Source organism: Microtus ochrogaster, linkage group LG1 (assembly GCF_000317375.1).
Source record: "Microtus ochrogaster isolate Prairie Vole_2 linkage group LG1, MicOch1.0, whole genome shotgun sequence".
Classification (NCBI taxonomy): domain Eukaryota; kingdom Metazoa; phylum Chordata; class Mammalia; order Rodentia; family Cricetidae; genus Microtus; species Microtus ochrogaster.
In genome coordinates, this window is record NC_022027.1 from 54,897,923 (window position 1) to 54,906,784 (window position 8,862).

Here is an 8,862-nt window from a genome sequence, read left to right on the forward strand (position 1 = left end):
GGTGTGGACACCAGAAGATGCTCCCCCAACCAACATACGAAGGATTGTTAAGGTAGAAGAGACAGAGGCAAATAAACTCCCTGCCTTCCCTCTCTTTGACTAAAGCAAGACATAGACTTAAGGCGAGAGGTGCCCTTTCCACCTTCCTACCATGTTAACAAAGGTTAAACCACTGAAGACACTGCTGGATCTTATCACTTCAGAGATAGCAAGTGGGGAAATTACATGAGCAAGCAGTGCTAACATAGGGTAGACAGGTAGGACATTGATCCTGACCCATCAGAAGGGTGATTGTTAACTGGTTCATGTAATCAGAGTTTTAGATGACATGGCAACTTTCAGAATGCAGCCAGAGGCCCAGTCAAAACTGTCAGAACAGACGGTTGCTGGGTAGAATTATGATTGAACAAAATCAGCACGGGAACCTCTGCTAACAGACTGAGGGCGCCTCAGTGAAACCTGTCTGTTCAGATTCTCAATCTCAGGTGTAGCATTCCTTCCTCCCAGTCATAGTGCAGAAGCCCTGCAGAGGAAAGGTGACCATCCGGGGAATTTCTGTGCTCCACCTTGTGGGGGAGGGGAGAAAGTACTCTGGTCTCTGTGACCTGCCTTGGTCTGGGAGAGGAGGAATCACTGACCCACCATGGTAGGGGCCGAGAGGAAGAACTGGTCACTGAATAAAGGAGGCAAGAAACCAATGGGTAGGAAAGGTCCAAAAATGCTCACTTGTCCACCCACAGGGATGGTGTTGCTTTTTTTCTCAGTTTGATACTATAGTGGTAACGTAAGGCCAGTTACATGTCTGTAATTGTGCCATCCAATTATCGATTGCAGTATCTGTGACATTTTATCAATGCAGAAGTAACGCAAATCTATACCTTTTCTTCCACTTGCGCTGTGGCTTGAACTCAGGATTTTAGTAAGCGGGTGACCTGTCTGTGTTGAACTCAGGGTTTTAGTAAACGGGTGACCTATCAAGCCACCTCCTTTTCCATGGCTGTGCACATTTTAAATAAAATTTTTTTTAAAGTTTTATCTCTGCAGGAAACTAGTTTATTGAATGTTTGTGTGAGGTGGTTGTTATATTATTTAAGAATTATGTTATGAATGATACTATACACCATTCAGTGAAATTCATTTTGTCATCATATAAAAACTACTTCATTTCATCCTTATCACTACTTTGTGTGTTCATGTATATATCCATATTCATGTGTGTGTATTTGTGTGCAGGTGCATGTGCGTGTGCATACACGGGAAGGCCGGAAGTCAGTACTAGGAATCTTTCCTAACCACCCTGTATCATATTTATGAACAAGCATTTATAACATGAGCAGGCAGTACTAACATGGGGTAGACAGGTGGAATACTGCTCTGTACTTATCATGAGAGTGGGAGATAGATAGACCAGGCTGGCCTCAGACTCACAGAAATCCGCCTGCCTTTGCCTTCCTAATGCTGGAATTGAAGGCCTGTGATACCGTGCACATCTCCGTGTGTGTGTGTGTGTGTGTGTGTGTGTGTGTGTGTGTGTGTGTATTCGTCTATTTATTTTACATCCCTCCTGGCCACAGCCCTCCCCCATCCTCCTCTCCCAGTCCCTCTTCCCCAACCCCCACCCCCCAATTCCATCCTTTTCCATCTCCATCCAGGAAAGGGCAGGACTCCCATGGGTATCAATAAAGCATGGCACAGCAAGTTACAGGGTGTTAAGGCTGGGTAAAGCGATCCAATATGAGAAGTAGGGTCACAAAAGCCAGTAAAGCAGTTGGAGACAGCCCCTGTTCCCACTCTTAGAGACCCACCAGAGGACCAAGCCTCACAACTGTAACGCATTTGCAGAGAGCCGAGGTCAGACCCACACAGACGCTCGGTTGTCCGTTCACTCTGGTCCATTCTCCTTCCCACCCAGCGAGATCTTATTTTTCTCAAAAAGGCTTGTTGTAGATTTCGGAAAGAGAGAGAGAGGTCACATTCTCTGTGGAACTCCTCTCTAGTGCTTTTGCAGAGGCTGTGCATGCAGCTGACGCTCTCAGAGCTAGTGTGAACTCTGGATTTGCTTTTGAACTTGGCCTCAAGCAGTTGGACACTTGGTCCCCAGGAGGTGGTGCAGAGGAGATACGGCCTTGCTAGAGAACGTTTGTCACAGGAGTTGGCGTTGAGAGCTTAAGGCCTCACCTGTGCTGCTGAGTTGGCTCTCTGCTTCCTGCACAGTAGAGCACGTGAGCAGTCAGCGTCTTATTCTGCTGCCTTACCTGATGCGTGCTGCTTTTTTCCCCCTCCACGATGGAATCTTAACCGTGCTATCTAGAACCCTGAGTCCAAATAAACTTGATTTATTTATTGGATTTTTTCCTAGAACTAGCTCTGTAGACCAGGCTGACCTCGAACTCACAGAGATCCGCCTGCCTCTCTGCCTTCCGAGTACTGGGACTAAAGACATGCACCACCACCGCCCAGCATAAACTCTTTTTTCTTTAAATTGCCGCTGTCTAGGAACAGAAAAGTAACTAATTTATTCATGCCATTCTTGACAAGGTGCACAGGAAGTGGTTACCTTGACTGCCAGGTAACCCTGACAGCCCTCTCCATTCAGCAGGTGGGGACTGCTGTATGTTAGCCTTGTCCTGCAAACAGCTCCCAGGTGGAGGCAGCTGAGCGTGTCAGCAGATATCTGTGATGCGGTCCGACAGTAGTATGGCATCAGTGTTCCCAAAGCTAACGAAGGACAAAATGTGCTGTGACTTCTGACTGGGGAGGTTGTGCTGTAGGGCTCATTCTAACGTGGGCCGGAAATAATAGCCCGGGTGGTAGGGTGCTGGCTTGAGTCCTCAGCTCCACCACCTCAGCATCAGGTAAGATGATACACATCCATAATCTTAACCCTCAGAGGTGGGGGCGGGAGTTCAGGTGTTCAGGGTCAGCCTTGGCTATATTAAAGTTGAGGTCATTGTGAACTATATGAGACCCTGTGTCAACCAAAAAAGAAGTAACTGTAGTGTTCTGTGGCCATTTATCCATAGGCGAACATTAAACCTTAGTTTTATTACCTTAAACACTGGATGTTTGGTATTGTTTCACAAGTCTATTGTCGCAGACACAGCTTTCCTCAAGGTGATCCCATCAGAGGTGATTTGCTCTAAGAGACTAAAATTATCCCATGGACATGCAACATTGTCAACTTGGTCTTAGCTCATAGGGTTGTGAAATTACAATGTTTAGGAGCAAATCGTGTTTGGCAGGCCGTGAGATACAAGAAAAGTTTCTGGTCCCCCAGTAGGTATGGTCTTGGAGGAAGAAGACAGAATTAAGCACAGTGTAGTGGAACAGGCAATATTCTGACTTGATAATCACATGCTCTCATTTCATCTTAGAATTTTCCTTCTTGTAGCCTAAGGCCACTCAAGTGAAAGAATAATTATACAATCCTAATCTGTAGGATGCTAAGGTCATTTAGGAGTGCTGTGGCAGTTATCCAGGGGTCCATCCCATTCGAAATGACTTGAGCCATCATAATGCAGCCAGTTATGCTGAGTCCCACAGCAGCTCTGCTTTCAGAAACGAAATGTCCTGTTCAGTGGGTGCTCGACAGGCATGCTTCCTGGGGGGTGGACTCTGCATCTGTTGACTGCACCTGCTGCGGGTGATGAAAACGCCCTGGGCTCTGCCATGGCCTGCCCCTTCTGCTCTCTACTGCACACACTGTATGTGTGGCCTGCCTCTGCTTGCACAGCCTTCCGAGAGCCAAGCCATCTATATACTCTTGGTTCCTAATGAAAGTAATGAGATCCATTACGGTCTGGTGTCATGCAGTGACACAGTAATGGCACTCAAAGTACTCCCCTGCCGTCAGAGCAGACATGGGACCCCACCAGCTTGTCTGACCCCTTCTCCGTAGGGCACACTAACTTCAGTGCCTCTTCAGACCATTCGTCTGTCTTCAGACCATTCATTCATATGATTTTACATAATCAGAGCCTAATATCTGAAAAAAAGTATTTTTTTTTATTTTATATATCTGAGAGTTTTACCTGCATTTTTGGCTTTATATCACATGTGAGCAGAACTAGTTGTGAATCATGATGTGGGTGCTGGGGATTGAACCCGGGACCTCTGGAAATGTAATTGGTGCTTTTTTCCAGGGAATCCTCTCTCCAACCCCATCACATTTTTAGAGGAGTAGCCAGAGCTGAATAGGAACAGTCTTGGGGGGGGAGGGGCTCTTTTACTTTCCCTTTGTGTCAGCTCTCAGGATCCTGGCTGACCAGAAGTCACAGCCATGTCCTTATCTTCCTTGCAGGTCCTGTCAACACCCCTCCACCTAGCCATTGAAAATACTCTGGGATGGGTCCCTATGATACAGATAAACAAGAGACTGAATTAGTCCTCAAGGGACTTGGGATCTTAGTTTAACATGTACCATAAAGCAGTCTGAGGGAAATAGAGCCAGGAACTTAGCCAGTCAGTTCGGTGCGGCAGTGTCACCTGACCGTGCGAGGCAGGACAGGTGATGGAATGGAGACCAGGCAGGCCTCAAACTCAGATCTACCTGCTTCTGCTTCCCGAGTGCTGGGATTAAAGGAGTGTGTCACCATGCCCAGCTGAAATGTCTCTTTTTAACTCTTTGCTTTGAAGCCTTTCAAATCAGTGATGTAATCAGATGTGTGAGACTCTGGTTTTACATAATCAGAGCCTAAAATATAGATTGCAGAAGATAGAGTATGGTGCTGTGATTCCTGCCATTTCTGGAATGCAATGTGCATAGTGATGTCATAGGACTGTGAGCTCTGGGCTGGGAATGTACCTCAGTGGTAGAACACTCACCTTGGGTTCAACTCCCACCCTTATCTTGATTTTTGCTCCATCTTTCATCTTGTAAGTTTCTTGTGCCTATCCCTACAAGACAGCTGTGTTAAGATTCCAGGACTGTGTGGCTGCCCTTTGCTCTGCTGCACAGGAGTGTGCTGTCAGTTTCTGCCATCCCTGTGGACCAGCAGAGAGCAAGAACATCCCGACTCCTCCCCTCATGCAGTCATAACCTTGGGGCCTTTTGTTTCTCTATCAGAAATCTGATCCTTAATCCTCAGTCTCTTGGGAGAATGAGGATTTTCTTCTACATCTCTTAGAAGGAATTTCTGAACTGGGTGGGGGAACCTTTGGAAGGTGGGAGGGAAAAGTCTCAGCAGCCTGGCCTCGCTAGCTGCCAGAGTCCATTCTTAGGCTGTCACAGGGCTGAGTTTTCAAGTTCAAAGTACAGACGCGTGTGTCCTGCCTCTGCCCGGGAGTGGTATACATGGAGCTAGTTTGGTAACTCATTAGCACAGTGAAGTTGGATAACAGAGCTGCCTGTCTCTGCAGCTGGCCTGTCAGGATTGCTGTGCCCATCTTTGTCCCCGTTTTATCCTGCCTAAAGTGCACGATTTATTCTATTCTGAGCAGCATTGCCATTTAGGATTTTCACAGTTCATTCTTCCAGCTCAGTACTTTAGTGTTCTGCTGAGGAGGAAGAAAGGGGATAGCTGTGGTTACGGTTTCTAAAATTAGTCTGGATGATTTATTTAGCCTGGATAGAGAAACTGAGGCACATGGCTTTTAGTTTCCAGCGGTGGCTTCATCCTGGGATGACAGGTAGTCGTTATGAGAGCTTCCCCGGAGCTCTGCATCTGCTTCTTTGACAAGAGATGGCTCTGGTGTTGATGAGTTTGAATAGAGGAGTGGGACTCGGTTAATAGACCCAGTGGGTTGTGCGACCTACCTTTCGAAGTAGGCAAAGTGGAGCGGCAGGAAGATTCTTTTTCATGTGTGGAGTTAGTGAAGGTGTCTTTTGTTTGTTTTTGACGGGCTTTCAGTGATAAGCCCTAATCTATTCCAAAGTCACCCGATAGCCTGCCGACCAGAAAAATTATTGGTGTAACATTGTAAGAGGGTGGGGCATCCATTGCCGTTACGTGTGAGGAACTAAACGTTTTGTTTTGGCCCAGAGCTCTCAGTTTAGAATTCTCAGCAGAAGAATCGCATGAACAAGGGTGAAGGAGAGGATGTAGCTCCGTGGTAGAGTGCTTGCTTACCATGGACAAGGTTCTAGGTTCAGTTCCCAAAGGGGAAGAAGGAAGAGGGCGTGTCATATAAGCCTAGTTCAGAGACATCTGTAGCCTTATTAGCAATGAACAGGGCGTGGCTTTTAAGAGTGAAATATTTGTAATGCTTTATCAGAAATGAAAAGGCGCATGAGGGTACGGAGGAAATCTGGACATAATGCCTGTGGAGCTTCATGGTGGCATCTTTGTGCGCTGCAGGCCAGGAGTGACAAAGTAGCAAACTCCATGGAGGAAACTCTCACGAAGATATTTTTACTTGTAAAAGACAAATAAGGATCAATGCCTCAGATACTGTGTTTCTTTCTCTTTTAAAACGAACTATGTCTTGTGCCTTGTGAGTGACTGCTGTGAGCAGCCTCGAGTGTCTGCTGACCTTTACTGAAAGGTCAAAGGCCATCATCTCTGCCTCAAGTTTTTTAGAAGATGGATTTTTGAACAGGGCATTGGTGGTGCTTGCTTTTAATTCCAGCACTCGGGAGGCAGAGGCAGGTGGATCTCTGTGAGTTCAAGGTCAGCCTGGTCTACAGAGCTAATTCCGGGACAGGCTCGAAAACTTCAGCAAAACCCGGTCTCAAAAAATAAATAAATGAATGAATGAATGAATGAATAAATAAATAAATAGTTTCATTTTTATGTGTTTAACAAAATGTTTAGGTATGTTGGGAGTTTGAGAACCATGTAAGTAAAAAATGATCTTGCAGTCCTAGGATGCATAAAATATAACAATGTGCATATGATTTCTCTTCAGGAATTCCTCAGATCAAAACTAATTGCAGAGTTCCCGGCTGACCAGCATTCATAGGGTAAGATGAGCATTTCCACTTGTGAACACATGGCCACGATTATTACAATTTAGTTGGTAGCTTGGGGCAAAATAGAATACAGAAAAAGATTGCCATACTTACAGATGTTTTGAATAAAATCGCTTTGATATGTTTAAACTGGTTAAGCAGAAATTTAAATCTGTGTTATTTCAATTAAAATGTCCTCTTCCTAGCCTTTGTGGGTTTTGTAAGCAGGAAGTGTGTATGTTCAATTGGTTACTTTTTTTTTAACCACTAAAGATCGAAAGAATATAATAATCTATGAGAGATTTAGACTTCATGCTTATGTATTTTATTTGGGCATGTTATCCTTTTTGTTGTTCCGTTGGCTGATTGAAACAGTCTCTTGTATGGCAGGCTGATCTCAAACTCACTGCGTAGCCAGGGAAGGCCTCTTGAACTTCTGACTTTATTGACTGCACCTTCTGAATAGTGGGATTTCAGACGTGTGCCACCACGCCTCTATGCCCTGTTGGAAACTGAACCTAGCCCTATGTGTTCTGGGTAGACACTTTACCAAGTGAACCCCATACTCAGCTCCCAAGTGTAATTCATTCAGCCCATTTGCCTTGTTGCCAATCTGTTGAGCTGCCCGAGCTTTTAAAAGCTTAGAACAGGTTTTGCTGATCTGCTGCTTCTGACCGCTTAGTGGCCTCTCAATCACTTCTGTGTTGTTTTGTATCTAAACTTTTTGCCTTGGCTGCATGCAGGCTTGCTGTCATTCTCCTCCTTGCCAGAATACACTCCTATCTGACCCTCATGCCTCCCAAGCCTGCGGCTCCCTCTGCCTGGAATGATCTTCAGTGGGCTGAGTGATGAGTGCTTACTTGCTTAATCACTGTTCTAGTGATTGTCCAAGCAAGCCATCCTTCTCGGGGTCCATCGTCTTCACAGTGCTTTTGGTCTCCCCGTGTCTGTGTGTTTGGTTGTGGTTTCTTCCCTTCCTACTCAGTAAAATACTTATGGACAGAGACCTCCTCAACTGAGGATTGCACCCAGGGCCTTGTGCATGCTTCCACTGAGATTCTTTCATAGCTTACTGTACATCTTGTATGCCTGTATTTCCCTAAGACTTAGATCTGTTGGTATATAACAGGCATTGTCAGTATTTGGAGCATGAGCAGCTAAGCTCTGAGCTTCCTCTGACTGGGGCTGCAGTTCTGGATTCTGTGCCATGTATGCATTCCCTTTGTGCATCTTGTTTACGTAAGAGTCACTCATGGACTCTGCTAGGTTTATCCCATTGTCCCTCTCGTTGAGTTGCCACAGGTCTGGAGATGATGGTGTCCCACTTCCCACTCATCTCAGGAGAGCAGATGAGACTGCTCTTGGTCTGCCTCATGCTGGCGTGCCTGTTCTCCGTAACTGAGTGCACAAATGCTAACCCAGAGAAGGGATTTTAAATGAGTGACTATGCTTTTAAGGATTTTTCAAGCATATTAGTTTGTTTATCCCACATCTTAAATCTCTCATTTTTTTATACTTTAAAAGGGATTATAACATGTTTTCTTGAGTCTATGTGCAGCTTCATGTTTCTAAGGAAGACCATTATCAGTGTTTCCAAGCTCGGCTCTGGGCTATAACCCAGGTTCTGTTACGGTCCGTCTGTGGAGAAACTACCTCACTTCTCTGAAGGTGTTTCTTACTTATTCAGTTAAGAGTGGACTCTGGTTTCTGTACTCCACGTGGCTGCTCTGTGAAGGACGAAGAAGGGTGACGTGTTCCTGACTGATGGTCTCCTTTCTCAGCATGGTAACCTGAGAGGAGAGAGGGGATGTGACTCAGAAGAGTGTGGCCCCACCTTACGATGACTCTCTTACTCTGGGGGAGTTGGCCAGGAAAATAGTTTTTAAGATAATGAGAACTAATGAAGGATTCGAGCTTGCATTCTTAGGCCATCTCTGGGAGAGTTGTTTTAGAGCCCCTGTGGTTGCACATGA

At 45.6% G+C, this 8,862-nt stretch overlaps 1 protein-coding gene across 2 annotated transcripts in view; it reads left to right on the plus strand.

Annotated features, from left to right (window-relative positions):
• Lrrc8b (leucine rich repeat containing 8 VRAC subunit B) overlaps nucleotides 1-8,862 on the plus strand; it is a 63,718-nt gene that overhangs the window by 35,741 nt on the left and 19,115 nt on the right. For both annotated transcript variants that reach the window (XM_026785083.1, XM_013350927.2), the window contains one exon: nucleotides 6,847-6,901. The gene's annotated coding sequence lies outside the window, so the exon portion shown is untranslated. The remainder of the gene's footprint in view (nucleotides 1-6,846; nucleotides 6,902-8,862) is intronic.